Source organism: Leucopleurus acutus, assembly GCF_964270905.1.
Source record: "Leucopleurus acutus genome assembly, chromosome: 8".
In the NCBI taxonomy this organism is placed as follows: domain Eukaryota; kingdom Metazoa; phylum Chordata; class Mammalia; order Artiodactyla; family Delphinidae; genus Leucopleurus; species Leucopleurus acutus.
This window is the reverse complement of record NC_139151.1, coordinates 84,452,056-84,477,413: the sequence shown is the minus strand read 5'-3', so window position 1 is coordinate 84,477,413 and position 25,358 is coordinate 84,452,056. Positions and strand designations below refer to the sequence as shown.

The following is a 25,358-nucleotide window of genomic DNA, read 5'->3' as shown; positions in this document are numbered from 1 at the left end:
AGAACATTCCCCCCCACTCTGAAAACTAAAACTAAAACAACTGTCCATTGTCCCCTCCCACTAGCCCCTGGCAACCACCTTTCTACACTCTGTATCTACAAATTTGACTATTCTAGGTACCCCCTATAAGTTTAATTATACAATATTTGTCCTTTTATAACTGGCTTATTCCACTCAGCATGTCTTCAAGGTTCATCCATGTTGCAGCATGTGTCAGAATCTCCTTCCTTTTTAACGCTAAGTAATTTCCCATTGCATGTTTATGCCATATTTTGTTTATCCATTCAGTCATTAAAAGGTATTTGGGTTGCTTCCACCATTCAACTATTGTGACTAATGCAGCTGTGAACATGGATGTACAAACATCTCTGCAAGACCCTGTTTGCAACTCTTTTGTATATATAGCCAGAAGCGGAATTGCTGGATTATATGGTAATTCCTTTGTTTTTTGCTTTGCTTTGTTTTAGGCCGCACCACACGGGTTACAGGATCTTAGTTCCCCAACCAGGGGTCGAACCCGTGAGCTTGGCAGTGAAAGTGCAGAGTCCTAACCACTGGTCCACCAGGGAATTACCATGGTAATTCCATTTTTTTTTTTTTTTTTTTTTTTGCGGTACACAGGCCTCTCACTGTTGTGGCCTCTCCTGTTGCAGAGCACAGGCTCCGGACGCGCAGCTTCAGTGGCCATGGCTCACGGGCCTAGCCGCTCCGCGGCACGTGGGATCTTCCCGGACTGGGGCACGATGCCGTGTCCCCTGCATCGGCAGGTGGACTCTCAACCACTGTGCCACCAGGGAAGCCCGGTAATTCCATTTTTAATTTGAGGAATCACTAGACTGTTTTCCATAGCAGCTGCACCATTTTACACTCCAACCAGTAGTGCACAAGGGTTCCAGTTTCTCCACATCCCTGCCAATGCTTGTTATTTTCTTCTTTCTTCTTTTTTAACAATAGCCATCCTAATGGGTATGAAGGGGTATCTTACTGTGGTTTTCAAATCTCCATTTTTTTTAATCTAATTCTTCATCAATACTGGCTGCACTAACACCTAGAGCTTGATGTCATCAGTAGCTATAACACGTAAACTTTGCATTTTTTCATTTGAGTTATCGATGAATATTAAACATTACACTTAAGACTAAGCTCTACAGAAACTCATTCCCAAGTGATTACTGAACAAACCCCCTTCTTTCAGACCATCACTGAAAAGTATAGAAATTATTAAATTACTAAAAACATCAAGTTTTAGGGACTTCCCTGGTGGCACAGTGGCTAAGAATCCGCCTGCCAATGCAGGGGACATGGGTTCAAGCCCTGGTCCGGAGGATCCCACATGTGGCAGAGCAACTAAGTCCGTGCACCACAACTACTGAGCCTGTACTCTGGAGCCCACACGCCACAACTACTGAGCCCACGCGCCACAACTACTGAAGCCCACGTGCCTAGAGCCCACGCTCCGCAACAAGAGAAGCCACCGCAATGAGAAGTCCGCGCACCGCAACGAAGAGTAGTCCTCGCTCGCCACAACTAGAGAAAGCCCACGGGCAGCAATGAAGACCCAATGCAGCCAAAAATAAATAAATAAATAACTTTTTTTTAAAATTAAGATACAAACATGGAAATGTGATCAGTATTGAAGATTTCTAAAGATCTACAAGAAGAAATAAATCAAAACAAAACAAAACCCTTTTAAAAACACAGGAAAAAGGTTTCCTTTAACTAAAGAGAGGCTCAGGGCACTAAAAGATTATCTCATAATAAACAGGGATAAAAGACCAAAACATTAAATACACAGCCAGTACTACACAATTAAAAAAAAGAAAAAAAAAAGACTTGTCAATACAACAAACAAAAAAGTCAGCTCAATGAACATTACCTTAGGGAATATTTTCATTCAACTGGAAACCAGCAAACAGCTACACTAGATCAAGGTAAACGACTGATTCTGTTACATAAAACCCTGCATTAAGATTTCTTTTCTGAACACACCCATCAACTCTGTTTCCAGGCTATACTAAAATAAGTAGACACAAGTACAGTTCACTTTCAAAAGTGAACTTATTACCACTCTTTAAAGGGAGACAGAATGGAACAGGAAACAAAAATAAAGTTGAGACCCCTTTATCAGGTAAAATGTACAAATTCACCTTTAATCTACCAGCTTCAAAGCTAAGAGCTAAAGAATCATCCTGTGTGAAAACAGTAATGGTATCATGTCTACACAGCTAGAGTAGTACTAAATTCACTAATGGAATAATGTGTTTTTAGTCAAATCACACAAATACACATTAATTGCCTTTCAGCAATGATTACAACTGCCTTTCGGCATGCTATGATTAGCATAAGACAAAAAGACTGAAATGTACTTTGTAAAAACTCAGTGAGCATGCTAAAAAACAAATAAAACAATAACACCACCACCACCCATACACAAGCCAGTGCTTCTTGACCTACTACCAAGTCCTCATCATCCTATTCTGGTCTTTATTGGATCCAGTCACCTCTCATAATCCTCTTTCCTTCCCTCAGCTCAATTAAACCCCAAGATCTGACCTGCCCATATCAACACAGTACTTCACATTCTGTCCTCAAAATATTATCTCTTCCTTTGATCTACCATCTCTTTCTGATTATCTCCCACCACACAAACTCCCAATATTCCTTGCTAAATTCTAGTTCCTCTCCTTCTAGTAAAATAGATTCAAAATTAACACTTCTCTTATGTAACACACAAAAATATTTTTAAAGATGCTTAAGAGCAAAAGAACCCAAAATTCTAAATCTGAATACAGTAGCTCTCAATCCTTTTCCTGAAACATTTCAGGTATGATGAACTTTGAAGAAGTGAAGCACTTTAGGGGAGGTAGTATTAAAGGGCAAAACTTTTTCAGTAAAAGTACTTTGGGGAAGGTGGTCTTCACAAAAGCATTTTTATTAACACATGCAAATGAAGTAATTTAGTCATTCTAAGAAAGGAGGTTTGCACATCATTAGAATGACTTTCAAAACTGCAGAAAATCTTGGGCTTCCCTGGTGGCACAGTGGTTAAGAATCTGCCTGCCAATGTAAGGTACACGGGTTCGAGCCCTGGTCCAGGAAGATCCCACATGCCGCGGAACAACTAAGCCCGTGCGCCACAACTACTGAGCCTGAGCTCTAGAGCCTGCAAGCCACAACTACTGAGCCCACGTGCCACAACTACTGAAACCTGTGTGCCTAGAGCCCGTGCTCCACAACAAGAAGCCATGACAATGAGAAGCCCACGCACCACAAGGAGTAGCCCCCGCTCACTGCAACTAGAGAAAGCCCACGCACAGCAACAAAGACCCAACACAGCCAAAAATTAATTAATTAATTAATTATTTTTAAAAAACTGCAGAAAATCTTTTGCAAAACAGCAGGGTCAACCTACTTCATCTAGGTAGTGAGCCAAAGAGAAATGATGCCGTTCTTACACTACTTCTGCATTCCTCACAAAGTCTAGCACAGAGTTAAATGAATAAAGAAAGCCTCAAGCTATTATAGTCTCAAATCTTTTCACTTATTTTTTATAGGATATTGAAAACACCAGTTTTATCACAACTCTAATTTCTGTACAAATGACTATGTCTTGGATTCATAAGGTCTGACAAGCAAAGAGATCAAAGGAGATAGAAGGAAATCTTCAAGGTAACAATACTGTCCATAATCTAGTTTCATGTAAATAATAAATTGTTCCAGCTTGGTTTATCCATAGACTTAAAGATTTTGCTTTCATGAATATACTTAGAAAAAGCTTCATTTTTTCCATTTTTAAAATATTTTCAGGCACATGAATATTTTCAAAGGATATTAAGACATTACAATAAAGTTTCATTCAGAATCATTTTTTTGATACTTGTAACTGGACACAATGCAAACAATATCAGAATTTCATTTCTGTTTCAACTGAAAATTTGTCATCATTTTATTGAGGGATAAAAGGACATTTTTCTTAAGAGTTTTAAAACTGAAAGGCATCAAATATAGAGAAGAAAAACACAAATATCACACTTTTACTTAGAGTGACTGAACAAAGCTATGAATTGCACAAGTATTTGTTACTGTAATGCCCCTTTAACCATTTTATCTTGGATTAGTTCATAAATATAACTTTAAATTAACGTTAGTTTGTTGTATATATTTCCCAAAAAAATCAGCTCCTGAAATAATTATGGTGATAGCACAAATGAAAACCTTTAACCAAAAGCTGTATTATTTGGGCTGAAGTTTAAATTCCTACTAACTGACCTAATTTTCAACGTATTGTTCAAATGATAAATGAGTTAATAATCTATGAAAGTTACATCAAATTCACTTTTTTAATGTCTCATAGCTACATCCACTGTGATTATCAAACAATGTTTTCATATATTTTAATTCTACCTTTACCATACTTATCCCTGACAACAGATGGTTGGCCTCGTTCTCAGGTTGCAAGTTTGAAGTTTAAAGATTCAATTACTTGAGGGAAAAGAAAAGTCTAGATACCTTCATTAGTACCCAAACTTTAATTTATGATAATAAAATACATATGAACCTACCAATGTTTTTTCTGACAACATCAAAGAAACATCATATTTTGTGGAAGAAATGGAAGAATTGTTAATTAAATCCAATGGAAAACTTTCATAAATTTTCACTTGTACATTCAAATTCTGGGATACTATTTTTTAAATAATCAAGTTAGTTTATCCAAAATTTAGTCACTCCTTATTTGTTCTTTAACATGTACAGCCTACAAAGGTAAAGCCATTTATAACTCCTTTACATCTTGCATGGACTGAACAGATAACTATCTGCTTCACTTTGGTATGTTTACCCACTTCGCCCTACCCCATCCAAACAGAGAGTTCTTCACTAATTAAAAAAAAAAATACACACACAAGACACAAAACTGTCTCCAGTTAGTGATTTCCCAAATTTTTATCCTATAATGACCACCTGTGAATTTATCATGAGAAGTTTATAATGCTGTATTTGTCCCTCATTACATTTAAACAATTTCACACCCACACGTTCTAATTATTCTCCAACTGAGGTGCTAGAATTTCCTTCTAGAAGGTAAATATAAAAGGGGGGAGGGGAGGAATCTTTCCCTTTCAGTTTAAAATTTATGTTACATTTTTAACAAACCACAAACCTCTGATAGAAAGGAAGAAAGGTTTTCTTTAAACAAGATACAAAAAGCACAAACTATAAGAGGAAGAGATTGGAAAATGTGACTTGACTAAAACTTAAAACTTTTATTTATCAAATGATACAGTAAAGATAAGCCACAGATACGGAGAAGACACTGGCAACATACATAACTGACAAGATCTAAAGAAGTCATAGTGTGTTTAGCAAAACACAGTAAAAAATGGGTAGAAGGTATGAGCTGGCAATTCACAGGTAAGGAAATAGAAGCCAAAAGGCTTTTTAAAAAAATTTTCAACCTCATTAGTAATAAGAAAAATACTAATTAAAACTACAGGAAGATGCCATTTTAAACCCATCAGGCTGACAAAAGGTAGGACAACACCTAATGCTGAAGAGGAACAGGGCAGCAGAGACTCTTATAGACTAGGTAGGGTAAGAAGTACAACCACTTTAGAAAGCAAGGCTGAAAATGGATGTGGTCTATAATCTAGCAAGTCTTCTCCCAGGTACATATCCTACCTGGAGAAGCTCTCACACGTAAGTACAACAAAACAGGTAAAATAATGTTCACTGCAGCACAATGATAAAATTTTGAAATAACCTAATTGTCAGAAAAGGGATGGATATAGTAGCGTGGCTTTTTCATACAACATACACAGTCACCATACAGTTATGTACCACAAAAAAAGAAAAAATACCAATTATAAAAGTAAGACACTGATTAAGATGTATCATAATTTCAAAGATGTTAAACATGGGAAAAATTGTGCATGTTAGAATAAAAGACATGCAGCAAAATGAATTAACTGAAATTATATATATCAACATGGATAAATCTCAAAACAACAATGTAGAACAAGAAACAAGTTGCAAAACAGCGTGTATCATTTATTTGAAAGTCAGCAGCAGACAAAACGATATTGCAGTTTTAGGTATAGTTAAGTATGTGGTAAAAGTATAAAATCATGCATAGAAATGATAAACATGCCAGGAAGAAAAGGAAAAGGAGGGACTTCAACTGCAGGAACTATTTTGCACCCACGGTGGCAGCTGCATAGGAATTGGTTCTACTACTACTCTCTGTACTTTCATAGCCTAAATTTACATTAATTTTTAAATAAAGAAGGAGAAAAAATCTACCAGAGAATAGAATAACCTCTTTAATTAGTTGCATTTTTAAAAGTTAGAAAAATATAACCATTTTAGATATATTTTATTAGCGTATTCAATCAGCCATACACTATTTCATCCCATTTTTCTTTGAATTTTTAAATTTTTCTTTCAATTCAAATCAAGTAAAGACATTTAGGAGCAGGAAGATTTAGCAATGAAGTATGTTTTTCATCAATGAGCTCCTTCTAGCAAGAGGCAAACACATGTATACACATAACTACATCACTAATGAGGGCAGTAACATAAGGATGTGTGAAGCACACAGGCAGCAAAGTAAAGGGGATGATTAACATATGCCCTGAAGGAGCACTGAAGTATTCAGTAAGAAGTTAATCTGTGCTAAATTTTGAAGGATGATGAGAAGAAGCCTGCTATTTAGGAGGGATAGTCCAATAGCACAAACCAATAGCACATAAAAGAGCAGAGACTAATGAAAAATATGACATTAGCTTTATTTGGCTAGAAGAGGGGCCCACAAATTATGGTTAGTCAACTCCAACCCAGACTATTTTTGTATGGCCCACGAGCTAAGAATGGTTTTTATATTTTCAAAGGTTTAAAAAAAAGCATGCAACAGGGATCATATGCCACTTGCAAAGCCTAAAATATTTCCCATCTACCCATTTAAGAAAATATGCCAAGCTCTGCTCTAGAACGTAACTTGCAGCCAGTGGAGAGGGCAGCTGGAGTAAAAAGATGATCCTTGAGAAGAAGAAAGACAACCTTAAAAAGAAAGATCATGAAGAACTTTGTCTTCCATAGTAAGGAGCTATGAGGTGCCTCTGAAGGGTTTTAAATAGAAAAATCAATATAATCATATTTGTATTTTAGAAAGATTACTCAGGCAAATTTGTGACAGATAAACTGGAAAGAAACAATAATGGAGGACTTCCCTGGTGGTCCAGTGGTCAAGACTCTGCGCTTCCACTGCAGGGGACAAGAGTTCAATCCCTGGTTGGGGAACTAAGATCCCAAATGTCGCTCGGCATGGCCAAAAAAAATGGAAACAACAGTTGAAAGACTAGGGTGATAATCCAGATAATAGTTGATCAGAGCCCAAGCAAAAGCAGTAGTAATAGAATAAGAGTACTGATTACCAATAGTTAGCTATAGGTAGCTAGGAGACAGAACCACAGAACTTGGTGACGAGTGAAGGAAGGAAGGAATTAATAAAAACATGTTTCTGGCTTGAAAACCTGATAGCCAAATGTTAACAACAAAAAAAAATTTTTCTAAGGAGAAATGAGAGAGGAAAAATTAACTCAATTTTAGACATGCTGAGTCTGAGGTACCTTGTGACTTAGCCCAAGTTCCCTTAAATGTAGACTCTTGTAAAAAGGCCTGCATTCAGGTAGTTTACTTGGGAAGTTATCCTAGAGGGCATGAGTAAGGGACATGCAGAATAAGTCAGGAAAGAGGGAAAAGCAGTTAATAAACATAAAGGAATGATGGAATTAAAAATTAACTATTTGGCAACAATCATAATAATTGATTCAAACAAGAATTATCAATGGTTGCAAAAACTAGCAGGTGAGAAAAAGAATGAATATATGTATATGTATAACCGAATCACTCTGCTGTACACCTGAAACTAACACAACATTGTAAATCAACTATACTCCAGTAAAATATAAGGAAAAAAAAAACAAACAAAACCTAGTGGGTGAAAGTTTCAAGAATAACAGGATATTATTGTTGGGAGACAATTCACCATGGATCTCTCATGTTTCTCCATGTCTTGCAAGCAGGGACACTGAATGCCTTTGTTCTGCAGTCTCCTTTCAAGGATATTTGTATATTGAACAGCCTTGAAGGTAGAGATAGCGTCTTTCTCCTGAGCAAAGGGCAGGTTGTTTCATGTCCAGGATAACAAAAGATAATGACTCCTTCTTGGGCGCATGTCAGGCAGGCTCACTGCCCCTTATAAAAGTTTCCTAAACCTGGGGTTCCCCTCCTGGAGCGCAACTCCTCTTGTGCAGGAGTCACCGGGCCCTGTTTACAGCACCCTGTGGGAACTGAACTGGGGAAACAGGAAATACTGACACACTGACTACCACTATCGCTGAGTACGAAAGTCCTTTAGCTCTGACCTCAGAGTCTATCTTCTGCCAGCAGCCATGGCTAATTTGTTAGCTTGCAAGACCCTTCATGGCCATACATTTCAAAGTACATTCCCACAAGATACATACGAATCAAAAGGAAGAAACTGGCAGATGCCACCTTAACCAAGTGATCAATGTTAAAATCACTTGTAACGGGATATATCGACATCATATGCCTCCTGGTATGATGTACTGAGAGGAATACACGTCACTGTGATACGTCCAAGAACAAAAAAACAAACATCCAAATTGAGAGCCATTCCACAGAATAACTGGCAGTATTCTTCAAAATGTCAATATCAGGAAACAACACAAAGACTGAGAAACTTTTCAGATTACAGAAAACATAGACATAAAACAAAACAGTCTTTGCTTTTAGGAAAAAAATCAGGTGTATACGGACGTCAAGTCTGCAACTTACAAAAAGTTGAAGGAAAAAAATACAGATGTAGAGAGAAAAGGTAAATGCAAATGGTGTAAAATGTTAACATTTGAAGAATCTAGGTGAAAAATATATAGAGGAATTCTTTGTACTATTCTTGTAAATTTTCTGTAGGTTAGAATTTTTGTCAAGTCACAAATTAAACAGAAAAAAAATTATATGAGTGACAGGCATAAAATATTGTTTTTCTTGCACAAGGCTGCTCTTCAAGGGTTACTCATTTGGGAATGAACTGCTGAATATCTTAGGCATGGCCCAGATCACCTAAAATCCAGAATTCTCAGGCACAGAGCAAGTCCGTGGGATCACGTGCCAGCACTAATTTTTTAAAAAAAGGTTTTCATAAACAGTGAGAGGAAATCTTTTCATTTAAAAGTATTACTTTGGGACTTCCCTGGTGGCGCAGTGGTTAAGAATCCGCCTGCCAGTGCAGGGGACACGGGTTCGAGCCTTGTCCGGGAAGATCCCACACACCACGGAGCAACTAAGCCAGTGAGCCACAACTACTGAGCCTGAGCTCTAGAGCCCGCGAGCCACAACTACTGAAGCTCGCGCACCTAAAGCCTGTGCTCCACAACAAGAGAAGCCACTGCAATGAGAAGTCTGCACACAACAACGAAGAGTAGTCCCTGCTCGCCGCAACTAGAGAAAGCCCGCTCGCAGCAACGAAGACTCAATGCAGCCAAAAATTAAAAAAAAAAAAAAGTATTACTTAATTCACATTGGTTTTTGGAGCTTTGGGTCATTATGCAATTCCTTCAATCAACAGAGACTAAAATTAGTATTTCACTATGTGGTCCAATAAATTCAACTAAAAAGGTCTTCTCATTCTTGAAAGACAGAGAACCTTAGTACTAGTCTATACAAGGCTCTACAATAGGAATTAGAAAATGGAACTATATGACTAGCAATATTCAGGCAATAAAAAGCAGTATCTAGTTACACTTCCATTTTTCACTTACTTTGTTTAAAGTGCATATTTATAAAAGACAAAACAGCATGTCTTCTTAGAAATAAAAGACAGGGTGCACTAGAAAATAAGTTTTTAGTGTGAATAGTAAGTTTAACTCTTCATTGGACATTTTAATACCTATATCATTAAGCAGGTCATTTTACCAGTATTATATCCAGGAAATTACTGACACTAAAACATCTCATGTAAGAAACCTTTTCATATAAATGAACCACCACAAATTGTAAAGCTTCAAAAAATAAACCTGCTGTCTCAGGTACTCACAAAACATTTATTTGAAAACACTAAAGTCTTGGGTATTTTCCAGCAGTATTGTGAGCAAAGCATCTAGGGAATGTGTTGACTATAACACAAATCAGCATGTTAAATAACAAGCTTCATCTGACTTAGCAAAACATTCTAACTTTTGGAACAGAAAGTGATCTGTTGGACATTTCAAAGCTGCTAGAATTCACCCTGTTAATACAAGTTTTTACTTTAGAAAGGCTAGAAAAGAGTTAATTAAAAACAGTACTTAAGAACTACGCTTACTAAAGCATATAATTCTCTAGATTTTTTTTAAAGCTATATAAAAATCAAAACTCAGAAATGGAAATATCGACTGAAAAGTTGAATAAAAATGAAAAGTTCACCTGAAGCACTCTTTATTGAAGTAAACTTTAAGATTAATAATTCACATCTGGTTTATAAAACACGTACAAAAGTAAACTTTATTTAAATTTGTCACACAATATCAATACCAATACCTATCAATGGATTGCTAGAAAAATTAAACAGCTTTACATCTTTAGGTTATGAACAACTCCCTTACTAGAAAGCCAAATGAATTATTTTCTACTTTGTAGGAAATCTGTCCCAAAAGAACCACCACAAAACTTTTATTTCTTATAAAAATCCTTTAAAGCCTGAATTATTAAAGACTAAGAAGGCAAAGATCAAATGATCCTTACCAGAAGAATACCTCCTAACCTAAAACACCTCTGAAACAATTCAGAGGAAGCTGAATCGTAGATTAATAATTTGATCAAATGCCCACTGTTGATAAAGCAATATAAAGGAAAAGATTACGCTGACAAATAAGATTTTTGTAAGAGATAATAGTTCAAAGTTCTAAATGAACATTTACAGAATTAAAGGTCAAGTTCTATAAAACTTTTCTAAATTATGGGCTATGCTAAATAAACAACTTTTACATTCTCCTTTTGTACAGCATTCTACATTCAGTACTACTGAAGGAGTACTATCACTCCAGAGTAATGTATGCTACAAGAATTAGAAGTCTAAAAACCAGTGTGAAGTGGTAACAGTAGCTGCCCCACAGGCACACACTAACAACAGTTTTACATTTCTAAGAGCTGAAAAGACAAAAAGTTACAGCTGTATAAGCCTGATTTTAGTACTTTTAGTTTTAAAAAATCTTTATGAAAGACATTTTAGGGCTTGAAAAAATAAACTGGAACAAAAAATTCAACTACTTGTTCTTCCCAAATTATGTTAAGACCCTACATGGTCATGATGTGACCTACACTGCTAAATCCAAAGCTGTTTTTTTCTTCCCTTCAATTATGTTTTCTCTATTCATATTTGGTTGCCAGATATGCCGCTTTATATAAATGCCCTTTTTCAGGAACTCAGTGAAGTACCTTCAAAAACCTTTCTAAATGCAGAAACCTTCGAGTTTCAAAATTTAAATGTCATATATACCTTATGAACTGAGGATGATCTTTCACAATGGCATCAGGAAATCCTGTGCTTCAGGAAACTCTATGGTATCAAGTGAGAAACAACAGACGGAACAGAAATGAGACTATGTTAAGAAAAATAAAGATCTCATTCTTATTCTCATGACAAAAATTTGAGGAAGAGGACAGGGCAGAGATTCACAAAAGGTATCCTTAAGAAAGCCAGAAAAAACTAGAACAATGTAATTCATAGAGCCTTAAAGAGTAAAGAAAACCGTCGGCTTCTCAACAGTACTCCCAAAGATGGGACTTCCCTGTTGGCGCAGTGGTTAAGAATCCGCATGCCAAAGCAGGGGACACAGGTTCAAGCGCTGGTCCGGGAGGATCCCAAATGCTGTGGAGCAAATGCGCCACAACTATTGAGCCTGCTCTCCACAACAAAAGAAGCCACCGCAATGAGAAGCCCGAGCACCACAAAGAAGAGTAGCCCCCCCACCCCCCCACCCCCGCTCGATGCAACTAGAGAAAGCCCTTGCATAGCAACGAAGACCCGATGCATCCAAAAATAAATAAATAAATAAATATTTTAAAAATACACTTTAAAAAAACAAAGTACTCTCAAAGAAAGGACCCTGAATTCTTAGAAATTATCAGAACTGCTTCTGTTTGGCTCTGACTACCTCTAATCATTAACTTCTTAAAGTGACACATTGTTGGGTTGGATATAATAAGCTGTGAACTAAAACTGCAGATTTATATGCATTTAGCAAGGGTCACATAAATATTTCTTCTACAACAAGCTCCACAGAAACACACTGAAAACAAATTTTTATACGGGTGTAAAAAGCCACACTGTCATATAGGATACTATACAATTTTATGTATCAGAATTATAATGATAAAAACTTATTCAGATTTATCTGGCTAAAGAGGTTTTTTAATGCCATAAACATATAAAAAGATAAAAAGATGATTAAGAAAGTTTAATTCAAAAAAAAAAGAAAGTTTAATTCACAGAAACAGACTCACAGATATAACAGACTTGTGGTTGCCAAGGGGGAAGGGGGATGGATTGGGGAGTTGGTATCAGCAGATGCAAACTATTGTATATAGAATCAATAAACAACAAGGTCCTATTATATAGCACAGGGAACTATATTCAGTATCCTATAATAAACCATAATGGAAAGGAATATGAAAAACACTATATATATATGTATAGTGGAATCACTTTGCTGTACAGTAGAAATAAACCCATTGTAAATCAACTATATTTCAATAAAATAATTTTTTTAAAAAAGAAAGCTTAGTTCAGATTGAAGTTGCCTAAGTAATATCTAACACATTTTAAGTTCAAAATTAAGGCTAGCTATTGATCCCATGGCATAAAATAAACAAAAACATGCTAAATCACTTGAAAATGGCCAAAAAGTAGTTAGTTTACTGATGAGAAATTCATTCTCAGATAATAACTAAAAATTTCTTATTGGCCAAAACTGACCTCATGCCATTTTTCAGGCAACCGCATAAGAGGCTAGATAAAATCTCAGCTATAAAAGTAATGATTACATATTAATTATACATGATGAATATGCCAAAATGGTTATTTTATAACAATGTTATCACTTAAAATATTATTTATTCATAGAAACCTTGCAAATTCAAAGAGTAAAAATTATCACTAAGCCATTATCATTACCTGAAATCAGACTTCACTAGAGTGGCATGGACAGAGAGCTACACTGCCAAGAGCTAAGAAGTGAATAGAAATTCAAGTAGAGGCTAGAGTACACATTACGAAGTGTGGAAGAAACAGAGTAGGGAAGATAGGTCCACAGACCTGGGGAGGCACAATTAAAAGATGGCTGCTTAAGGATGCCAGATACCTGACCATTTCAAAAGGCTGAAGAAAAAGGGCCAAGAAAAAGGGGGAAATGGAAGTTATCAGACAGGTTCAAGATGCTGAAAAACACAATTCAGAATGAAACCCATAAGAGAGAATAGGGAGTAATCTTGGAGGGAAGGAGATGTTTCTTTTCTTGAGTGTAGTGAAAACACAAAGTGTGTAGCGGTAGAAGTTATGCCCAGAGGTAGAGGGCTGGAAATTTGGAGTAATTCATGCCTGTTAACCTCTACATAAGAAACAGACTCATCTGTTAGAATTAAGGAGTGAGGGGAAGAGGAGAGTTCTGAGAAGTCAAATGTGTCTATGACACATTCACAACTGCTTGGTGAGGTACCTGTCAAGCTACTCAATAAAGACGCTATCCTTTGATTAAAGGATATGAGTACAGAATGCCTGTATTTGATTACTTTTATAATAATTATATTTGATTCCCCAATGTCAACTAGGCACTTTAGGAGATATAAAAAAAACCCTTTAAGACATGGTCTCTGACCTCAAGGAACAGTTCAGATACTATTTTATACTTTTTAGTGTAACCCTTCCCCAAAAAGTAAGGTATCAGGTTACCTTTTAATAGGTTATAAATTGAGGTATTTCATTTTCTTCCAGTCAGATTAATATGAAACAATTTCAAGCTAGATATACCTTCAGATATGAGATACTTTTTTTTTTAACATCTTTATTGGGGTATAATTGCTTTACAATGGTGTGTTAGTTTCTGCTTTATAACAAAGTGAATCAGTCATACATAAACATATGTTCCCATATGTCTTCCCTGTTGCGTCTCCCTCCCTCCCACCCTCCCTATCCCACCCCTCCAGGCTGTCACAAAGCACCGAGCCAATATCCCTGTGCCATGCGGCTGCTTCCCACTAGCTATCTACCTTACTACGTTTGTTAGTGTGTATATGCCCATGACTCTCTCTCGCCCTGTCACAGCTCACCCTTCCCCCTCCCCATAACCCAGATATGAGATACTTTAAAGAGATTTTACAAGTTACAAAGTAGGCACTAGAAATACTTTCAGCAAAGCCACACTAGGCTTAGGGCAACTCACAAAGCAAACATTCCAACTATTTTCTACGCAAAAGCTACTGGCAGCAACTATACTCTAATTAAAAAAAAAAAAAAAAGCTATTGGCAAACCAATTATGCTATAGTCCCTAACAACCTAAGTAGGTTTCCAAGCAGAATTCAATTTTCGGGAATTCCCTGGCATGGCGCTTTCACTGCTGGGGACTGAGTTCAATCCCTGGTTGGGGAACTAAGATCCCGCAAGCCGCGGGGTGTGCAGCCAAAAACAAAACAAAACAAACAAACAAACAAACAAAAAAGAATTCAATTTTAAATACACAAATATAAACTATCAAAATGTTACCAAATTGTCAAAGCTCGTAAAGAATACATCATACAAGACTTCCCTGGTGGCACAGCGGTTAAGAATCCGCCTGCCAATGCAGGGGATATGGGTTCAAGCCCTGCTCCAGGAAGATCCCACATGCCACAGAGCAACTAAGCCCACGAGCCACAACTACTGAGCCTGAGCTCAAGACCCCAGGAGCCACAACTACTGAGCCTGAGTGCCACAGCTACTGAAGTCCACGTGCCTAGAGCCAGTTTTCCGCAACAAGAGAAGCCACCACAATGAGAAGCCCGCGCACCGCAACAATTTTAAGAAAAAGAATATATCATATACAACTATAATTGGAGCAACACAATACAATACTTGCCCTTTGCACGACTGTTTTTAAGGAGCCCAAGTTAAACAGACTTTTGATTTACACAAATAATATCCTTTCTGAATAGTGGTTTCAAAATAAGTTAAAGCTAGCAATTTCAATAGTTTTTAAAGTACAGTAAAATGGAATTCTATCTATATGCTGTTTTCACCTATTTTCTTTCCACAGGTGGCATAAGAGAGGTTTGGAGATCTCTGTACTCCAAACTGAGAAGGTAATAATATAGTTAGAAAAGGCAAACCTTAACAACTTTCTCAGGCAATGCAAGAATTAAGCATGTCCAGAAGGAAAAACCCTGAGAGAACAAGAGAACTAGAGTAACCATATTTGAGAAATGACCAACTCCTTCATTTAAATTAACATACAGCACGTCTCTATAAGGCAATTATACTACTAAACTGGTAAAAATAACTGGTAAAAATAAAATTTACTTCCTCAAAGCAGGGATCATCATGTCTTACTCTCTTCATTCACAGCACAGTACACCTTGCACTTAATGGGCACTCAAACTAGATAAAATAGTTTTCAAACACTTATTTTATCATTGTTTTACCTGCCATAATAAAATTAATTTATTTGCGGTCAGAGTCTGTGATCCAGCTACAAAAAAATATTTAAAGCATACTAACCAGATTAAAAAGCTAATACTTTTGGGCTTCCCTGGTGGCACAGTGTTTGAGAGTCCGCCTGCTGATGCAGGGGGCGCAGGTTCGTGCCCCGGTCCAGGAAGATCCCACATGCCGCGGAGCGGCTGGGCCCGTGAGCCATGGCCGCTGGGCCTGCGCGTCCGGAGCCTGTGCTCTGTGGCGGGAGAGGCCACAACGGTGAGAGGCCCGCGTACCGCAAAAAAAAAAAAAAAAAAAAAGCTAATACTTTTGAACACAATACTATTCTTATCTAACTTAAAATACAAAACTACAACTAATATACTATAGAGATACTTGTACTGTCTCCGATGAAACTGATTACAAGTTGGCTCAAAACGTGTTTGTTTTCTTTTGTTTTGAGAATGTAGTGAAGCGTAGCATCATAGCAATAGGCTATCTAGCATATAACCAGTAGTTTTCATTGTGAGTTTAAGTCACTGTACCCTATTTAATCTCAATAGAAGTTGTAATAAATTACAGATTTAAAGCCCTCAGAAGTATTAAATTATACTCTAAAAAAATGTCTGTAGAAAGTCAGGTTCAATTTTCAATATGTTATCAGTCCATCTGACTTATTAACTATTTAAGACTGTAGCATTATTTATCTAAAGTAGTATAGTTTACCAAACCTACAAGACTCTTATTGTATTATTAAACAGATAACACACAGTCAAAATAGACACAAATGAAATTTTTACGCCTTTAAGATAATTGCTTTATAGGGGAGAAAACATTTTCTAAGCAAGTTATTTTCTGCAAAGTTTACTATTCTGTTTTTAAAAAACTGCAACAGATTTTGTTTAATTTATGAATAATATACAACAAAGTAGGAAGAAGTTGAATTTAAAACTAATATTAATGTTTTTGGTAAATCAAATACTTTTTAATTTCTAAAAGGGAATAACTGGCTAGTCAAATGCAGCCAAGTTTTATATTTTCTATCAAATTCTAAAGACAATTTTCAAAGCCATATATAATCAAATATAGTTTATAATAGGGCTTCCCTGGTGGCACAGTGGTTGAGAGTCCGCCTGCAGATGCAGGGGACACGGGTTCGTGCCCCGGTCCAGGAAGATCCCACATGCCGCGGAGCAGCTGAGCCTGCGCATCCACAGCCTATGCTCCGCAGTGGGAGAGGCCACAACAGTGAGAGGCCCACGTACCGCAAACAAACAAACAAACAAAAAAAAATATATATATAGTTTATAATAAAGGACTACAAAATTTTAAAGGTGGGGAGACAGTGACTCATATTTTGTTGATTTATTTCAATATCAATCAAGCCTAAACAATTTTTTTCCAATTAGAAAAGGTGCTCCAGCATTAATAATTATATAAAGAATTTATCTGACCACCTCTGGCAATCCTTTATTTTCAATGTGACCAAGAGTTATACTAAATAATCAGTCTTTCACAATTTAGATCCTTACCTAAAGGAAAAAGCAGAGCTCAAAGGAGCAAAGTATTATACTTCTCTTTATGCTTCTCTAAATCTCCACTTCTTTTAGGTGTAACCTTTTTGGTTAAGGAGACCAAAAAAAGACAAAGCGGCAAAGAAAATGCAACATGAAAAAGTATCTGGAAATCTAATCTTCAAAAGAAGAGATGGCGCTTCCTTGGTGACACAGTGGTTAAGAATCTGCCTGCCAATGCAGGGGACACGGGTTCAAGCCCTGGTCTGGGAAGATCCCACATGCTGCAGAGCAACTAAGCCCGTGTGCCACAACTACGGAGCCTGCGCTCTAGAACCCACAAGCCACAACTACTGAGCCCACGTGTCACAACTACTGAAGCCCTTGCACCCAGAGCCCATGCTCCACACAAGAGAAGCCACTGCAATGAGAAGCCCACACAGTGCAACGAAGATTGGCCCCCGCTAATAGCTACCACAATATTTCACTGACCTTATAACTAAGAGAACCCTGGTTTCTAGCAACTTGAACATTTAAATCAAAATAGATTTCTAAGTCTCCCAAATCCAATTAAGTCACCCCCACTACAGCCCAGCTTCTTCTACCTCATCTGTCCCCCTACCTTCCCTCCCATTCAGTCTCCCTTAGCAGTGAAAAATTCTCAGAAAATTAGAGAAATTATTTGGGTCAAAAAAAAATACATTTAAGGTAAAAAATATTATTCTTGGTTTGTTTCATTTCAAAGACTTATCTGTTAGAATAAGACAGCTTTCTAAAGTATTGACTTGGCATTAACTACTAAATATAAAACACAAAGTAAATCAGTTTAATGACTTAGCTGTCCCCAAACTACAAATGCCACCCTAAATATATAGTGTTTCCAATACTCATCCAGTTCTTTTAATTTCCACACAAGTAGTAAGAGCAGAGGCTCTAACACCCTAGCATACAGTGGTATGCTTCAGAATCTAGGCAATACGTTGCCTTTGTGTAGTGACACATGGCCCAAGTATCAACTGAGGAGAACAGCATGATCTGCTAAATCAGTCAAGGTCTAATTCAACAAACATTTAGGTAAAATGTATAACAAACATCCTCTAAATATCTGTTCTAGCTTGGTCCTAACTGATTAAGTCCAAAACAACAGCTGTGACAAAGCTACAGAAGCAGCACACTAACATTAAGTTGTTCTTCCCCAAACCACTCTTTTTTAAAACAATTTTATTGATTGATTGATTGATTGGCTGTGTTAGGTCTTCGTTGCGGTGTGTGGGCTTCTCATTGTGGTGGCTTCCCTTGTTGCGGAGCACGGGCTCTAGAGCACGCAGGCTTCAGTAGATGCCGCGCGTGGGCTCAGTAGTTGTGGCTCGTGGGCTCTAGAGCGCAGGCTCAGTAGTTGTGGCTTATGGGCTTAGTTGCTCCGCAGCATGTGGGATCTTCCCGGACTAGGGCTCGAACCCGTGTCTCCTGCATTGGCAGGCGGATTCTTAACCACTGCACCACCAGGGAAGCCCCCAAATCACTCTTAATTATACCAATCCAACCAAAAGAAGTGCACTGTGTTTCCTCAAGTCGGTCACATAAGTGCTTTGGCTATCCTAAAATCCTCCACTGATTCAAAACTTCTACTCCAAATCTATATCCCTATATTCAACTTATGTTAAATGCTTAAAGGTACTAGACAAAATGTATTTTAAGCAGTTGAATCCAGAACCAGTAAGGACAGTAAGGACATTTCAAACCAGTAAGGACATTTCAAATAATTTATTTAGACTTACATATGTATCATACAGAAAGGGTTTCCCTTTCAGCAAGTGGGGGTGGGGGGTGGGAGGGAACACCCTTTCAAAAGTAATAAAATACACTGACAGGTTCCCTGATTTTAACAAAGTTCTAGGAATTCGTCATCAAAAGTAACTTCCAATTTAAACATACCACACTGGGAGTTTCAACTTCAGATATTAGGAAATTAGGACAGCTGCAAACCCAGAAATTATACATGAAGATTTCTTTTGGCAGCAACAATATAATCATGTAGCAAGTTACTTTATGTCCTTTAATAGTTTAGAGGCAAGAATAATTCTGGAGGAATATTTTTAAATGTGGAAAATTTCACAGTTCCTTGGAATACCTTTAAATCTAAATACTGCCATGACATTTTCATCTCCAAATTCAAACATATGTAAAGTTACAATGGAAACTATTTTTAAAACCTCTGAATTAACCACCAATAATGCAATTCTAATGTACCATATCATCACCCTCAGTGGTGAACTGCTACAATCAGAAAAGCATATTAAGAAAGTTAACTTCAAAAGTTACCAGAATAAGTCATTCTAATATTCAAATGGAAAATAACATGCAAACAAGTATTCCATTCAATGGATGTGAAACAGGCTTGGGAAACAGCATTTTAGCACTCTGAAATTTACACTTTCCTCTTCCACCCTTACATATAGATGCCCTCAATGCTGATGTATCAAATATTTAAAACGAAGCTCAATCAAAAAGTTCACTTGACAGCTGTTGCTATTTTAAGTTGCAAGAAAAAAAGGGGAGGGCGGGGCTTTCAATAACCTGCATTCAACAAATACTTATGTGCCCTGCCATACTAGCTACAGCAATCTACCTCTGTAATTTGCACCATTTTATGATACCCCATGACAAAAGATCCAAAAAAATAAAACAGTATGATCTGAAACTTCTTTTCAAGCATGTTTACAAGAAGAATTACCTCATAAAAACCATCCACTTTTATGTGACTCTAAAACTCCATGCCCAGAAGCCAATGACTGGTTTATAAGCAATATAATGACAAATTCAATGGAAAAGATATTATGACAATAGACTAAGGCTGGCTCACCATGTTATGATCTGTTTGCCTAATATGCATGTTTAGCTACTGTAGTCAGCAATGTCCAAATATAAATCTGAAATATTTAATGGCTGGTTTCTGTTCTAGATTTCAAGCTCATTTTATCTTTCTAAAACATAGTTTTAATCTAAGGCTCTCCACAAAAAAATTTTAAAAACAGTCCCTAAAGTATAAAAAATTAAGGGACAAATTATTCAATTTTCCCATAAATGCAAGAAAAAAACTGCACAGTGAAATGTCCAAAGTATCAAATATATCAGCCCACCTTTACCTTAACACAAATTAAAAACAAGTTTCAAAAATAAAAGAAAAATAAACCTCAATCAGGTTGAGCATTATATTTCATAAATAATAGTTCCCTGTACTTTAGGAATGCACCCATAAATATACCAAGAAATACCTTGTTGATTTAAAAGTAAGGAACTTTATTTGCTTGGTTACATTTCTATTACTCTTAAGTGGCATATAAAGACATAAGGTAACTAACAAAACTATAAAAACTGTCTTTCATAAAAAGGTCAGTCTTATTTTGTTTACTTAAATACTAAGTTTAATCATGACCTATCAAAATCTTATCATGGCTCACTGTATAAAATTAGCACCGCACTTGCAAGCATAAGCAGAATCTAGACTTATCAAACATATGGTGAGGCATGCCTACCTTCTGAAAAATCAAATGAGAATGCAGGATTAAAATGTCTTTGGTTGGGTTACAAACAAAACACGATCCTGTTTAAAAGTTTGCATCAAAAATTTGATCAAGAGAACCTCTCAAAATTTTAAAGCGCCCAGCAATTAAATCTTAGAAATAAACTGAAATGGTTTAAATATAACTCCTTCCACTTCAGAAGCTACACCTAACAAGCAAATACCTAAAATAGAAAAAAAAAAAATTCACCCCCATCTCCAAACTACTAGAAGGTATGCATAACACAGGCACAGGCTGGTTTACCAGCTAACTTTTCTGGCCCTAGACCAGAGAGACATCAAAGCTGACAACAGAACCAACCATGAGCTTTCCCTGTAAACGGGGCGATAATGTGAAAAACTTCACTGTTGCTAAAAGAAGCTCCTTTAATGAGAAGCAGCGAACGGCAGGTGAAAAAATAAATTCTAACAGGGCAGCAAGAGGTTGTGAAAACACGGTTCAAGGACTGAACGTGTTATGACTGCTCTGTAACAGGTCCAAGGTAATTTACGCACACACCCTTCAAGCGCAATTCCTCAAGCAGAGATAAGATTGGGAAACAACAGGCTTCGGCCAAGAGCCACATACCATTTTAAAACAGCCGTCTCCCTCCCGACAGGAAAACAGACATTCTCGCTCATCCGAAGTCTTTCCGCGAGTTCTCCCAGCGCCGCGAAGGGGAGAGGGCGGCCGCCACCCTAACGAGAGACGCCGGCAGCAGACCCGCCGCGCGGCCGCCACGCCTTCCTCCGGCCGCGGCGGGGGACGCGGAGCGGCGGATCACATTTCTCCTCCCCAACAATCATACGCACTCACGTCCCCAGAGTTGACACCCTCCAAACCCGCCGCTCGGCGACGCTGGGGACTGGGCCACAAAGCCAGGGACGCAGCCATCGGCCGCGGCGCTCAAATTGCGTGCGTGCGTGTGTTTGTGTTTGTTCCCCTTTAATGAAAGACAAGAGGTCTCCGTAGTGACGGGCCAGGCTGCGGTGAGGGAAGAGGCCCCATGTGGGACTAAACAAAACTTCGGTTGCTGGGAAGAGCCGTTGGGCAACCCTGGCAGGAGGCGGCGGGGGCCGCCCGGCCTGGCCCAGCCCAAGCGCGGCTTCCCCGAGGCTGCGCCACAGCGCGCAGGAACCACGCGCGGCCCCCGCGTTCGGGGGCCTCGGGCCCGGGGCGCCCCGGCCTCAAGGGAGACGCCTGGCCCCGCCACCCCGTCGGGTCCGGGACGGAAACGCGGGGCATGAGCGCAGGGGATGCGGATGGGGGTGCAGGACGCGCAACGGGTGCGGACCGCTCCGGGGGACGTCGGGCCCGCGAGGGTCCAGGGGAGGGGCCCGCTGGTCTCCCCGAACGCAGGCGCGGCCGGTGGGGCCGGTCCCCCGCCCCGGGGTGGGTACGCCCCTCGCCCCTCGCCCTATTCACTTACCTTCCTAGAGGCCTGCGCTCTCCCCTCTTCGGGCGGCCGCAGCCCTGAGCATGTCCGGGGTGGGTGCGGGGCCGTGTCGGGAACAGGGAGCCAGGAGCTTCAGCAGGCGGCACCACCCAGCCCGGGCTCAGCCCCTCTCCGCGGCCGCTGCCATCTTGTCCTGGCGGCTGAGAGGAAACGGCGAAACACCCTCCCCCGACCGCTGCTGCTGCTGCTCTGGCTGCTGAGCGCCGGACCCGTGTCCCTCATCTTCCTTCCCGGGGATTTGGGGTGGGGACGGCTTGGCTAGGGCGAAGGGGTGGTGAGAGGTCGGGCGGCCGGCCTCCCACTGCTGGGGCCTACGGGCGGCGCGCGGTGCAGGGCCCGCGGCGGTTGGGGCCCATTCCTGACGCCCCCGCCGAGAGAGGAGAAGGAAGACAACAGGGACCGGCGACGGCGGCGGCGGGGCCCGCGGCTCGGTCTCCTCAGGTCGCCGCGCTGCCGGCAGTCGTCACGGAGGCGGCTGCCGCCGGCCGCCCCACTCTCGGGCCCCTCCTCCGCGCCCGCCGGCCTCGGTCGCCGCCTCCGCAGCGCCACCGCTCGCCTGGCCGCTCTGCGCGCCGAGCCCGGGCGGCCCCGCTCGGCTCGGCCCGCGGCGCCTCTGTGAAGCCCCTCCCCGGGGCCCGCCCGCCCGCGGCCGCGCCCTTGTGTTGATAGCTTCGAGCCCGCCTTGCGGCCGGCGGGAGTCTGACCCGGAGCTCCCTCACGCCAGCGCCTCCTTTACTGTTCCGAACCTCAGTCTTCGGCCCACTCCGCCAAAAATATATATTGTAAAAAGATCCTAACACCAAAGAAAGGCTGAAAATGGGGAAGCGGATTTTACAGGCCTTTCGAGATCCCGTAATCATAGTTTCCCCTGCCACCCCTTTGGGATCTGTTTCTTGGCTTTTTTTTTCTTCTATCTTTCTTTTTTTAAGGTCTAATAATAAGGGGAAATGCTGAAAGTGAACAATCCCAGTCTAAAATAGGTCCTTCCCGCTCCCCCATCCCAAAGTGTCAAGGGAATTGTAAAATCAGGTTAAAGAACGAGGAAAAGGCCCGCGTGGAAATTTTCCAAGAGCATCTCTATGGTCCAAACCCCCGTAAATATGAAGTTCACCCACCTCTGCGTTGATAATTCTCCATCAAGGTACTCAGTTCCACTCCCAGAGACTAGTTACCTCCCTCATGGAGACTAGGAAATCAACAGAATGGCCCATCTCAACGGAATCACAGAACCATAGAATTTTAGAGATGAAAGAACCTTAGAGATCCTTGGTCCAAACTCTTTAAGTAGGGCAGGGGTTCAAAGAAGTTTAGGTTACCTACCCAAGGTTATACAGCCAAGCCCTGGTCTGCACTCCCTCCCTCCTTCTCTTCCCTATCAAACAACTGACCTAAGTATCATTCAGAGTTAATCTTTTTAAATATTAGTTTCTTTTTGTCCTGAATTAGTGTTTAACCTTTTGGGAACACCTTTCTCTGAGGAGTGGAAGTGCCCTCTCTTTGTTCCCTTCATAATCTTCACTAGGAGGATTGAATCTACCCCACAAGTATTTATCCCCAGACATTTTCTATTGCGGTAACTGAGGCAGGGCCTAAAGCGAGTGGCAAATTGCTGCATATTTAATTCCACACTTTGACTCCCTGCTGCTTTTCAAACTGGGAGAAGAGTATTCTGAAGAATACCTTTAAAAGAGAAAAGGATAGTATGCCCTGAGGCAGTAGGAAATAACATTTTCGAATAACAGTTTTCTTCAAGTTAGGGAGGATAACCAGTTGCAAAGGTTTCCAAAATAGAAAAACAAAACACTGACTGTCTCTCAGATAGCAGCATATTAGCCATTCCTTTTTACTTAGTATTTAGTTACTTTTGATTTTTTTAAAAAAGTAATAGTTAAAAGAACCAAAAAAGGATAAAAACATGACTCAAAGGAGAAAGTTACAATAATAGAAAAATCTATCAGTGAAACAAGGAAGATATTCCACTAGAACTTCAAACTTTCAGAATTTTTGCAAAACATTTCTCTGGGTCACCCCTAATGGAAGGCTTCTATTCTCCTTATTACAGCATTGCTACATCTATGAAGGAAGCTGAAAAGGGTAAGGATTTTTTTTTTTCCTTTCTAGCCCTGTCATTGATACACAGTAAGTTCCAGGACACAGTAAGTTCCAGGAAGGGATCCTGTCATCTTTTTTTTTTAAGATTGTATTGTGAATGCCTAATACACTAGCTGATTTATAATAAGTCCTTAGTAAATATAGCTGAATAAGTAAATGAACACTATTAGTTCAGGTCTTCCTCCATTTTATACCTATTGTCTCCTAACTTAATCTCTTTACCTCCAATCTCTCCCTCTCCAATCCATTCAGAATACCAACCTCCAGATAACTCTTCAAAGCCCCTGATTTAGCCAGTTTATGAAATTTGTTTTAAAAAATTGAAAATTTCTCAGTGTTAAGTTTTTTTTTAAATGCAGATTACTGCTTCCCTGGTGGCGCAGTGGTTAAGAATCCGCCTGTCAATGCAGCGGACACAGGTTCGAGCCCTGGTCCAGGAAGATCCCACATGCCGAGGAGCAATTAAGCCTGTGCACCACAACTACGGAGCCTGCGAGCCACAACTACTAAGCCCGTGTGCCACAACTACGGAAGCCCGCGCACCTGGAGCCTGTGTTCCACGACGACACTGCAACTAGAGAAAGCTCATGTACAGCAACAAAGACCCAAAGCAGCCAAAATAAAATTTTTTAAAAAACAACAACAATGTTGTGATGATAGTTTAAAAAAATAATAAAATAAAATGCAGATTACTAAATTGTACATGAAAAAAAGTTTATGAATAAAAAGATGATAGCCAAAAAATTTCATAATCTTTTCATTCAAAAATATTGCTTAAATACTATGTGCTGTGCTATGATCTGAGAATACAGTGGTGAAAAGTGAGACACGCTGTGAGCTTATATTCTCTCTGGAAAGTTGGCTATCATACAAATAATTAGTAATAATAACAGGCATTATAAAAGAGAAGTACAGGGTGGAAAGAGGGGACAGGAGAATCTAATAAAATGGGGATGCGGGGGGAGACGCGGGCAGGGGGAGCCATGGAAAG

At 39.4% G+C, this 25,358-nt stretch overlaps 1 protein-coding gene and 1 long non-coding RNA gene across 4 annotated transcripts in view; one reads left to right on the top strand and one right to left on the bottom strand.

Annotated features, from left to right (window-relative positions):
* HIPK3 (homeodomain interacting protein kinase 3) overlaps positions 1-22,811 on the bottom strand; it is a 96,612-nt gene extending 73,801 nt beyond the window's left edge. For 2 of the 3 annotated variants that reach the window (XM_082844002.1, XM_082844004.1), the window contains exon 1: positions 22,229-22,811. The gene's annotated coding sequence lies outside the window, so the exon portion shown is untranslated. Of the gene's footprint in view, positions 1-21,387; positions 21,755-22,228 lie in introns of those variants that run through there. The other variant, XM_082844003.1, reaches the window with a different exon arrangement.
* On the top strand, positions 21,887-25,075 carry LOC309964821. Its single transcript, XR_014326364.1, has 3 exons — positions 21,887-22,191; positions 24,318-24,349; positions 24,727-25,075. It is a non-coding gene; the product is annotated as an uncharacterized lncRNA (long non-coding RNA).
* Positions 25,076-25,358: the final 283 nt, after the last annotated feature.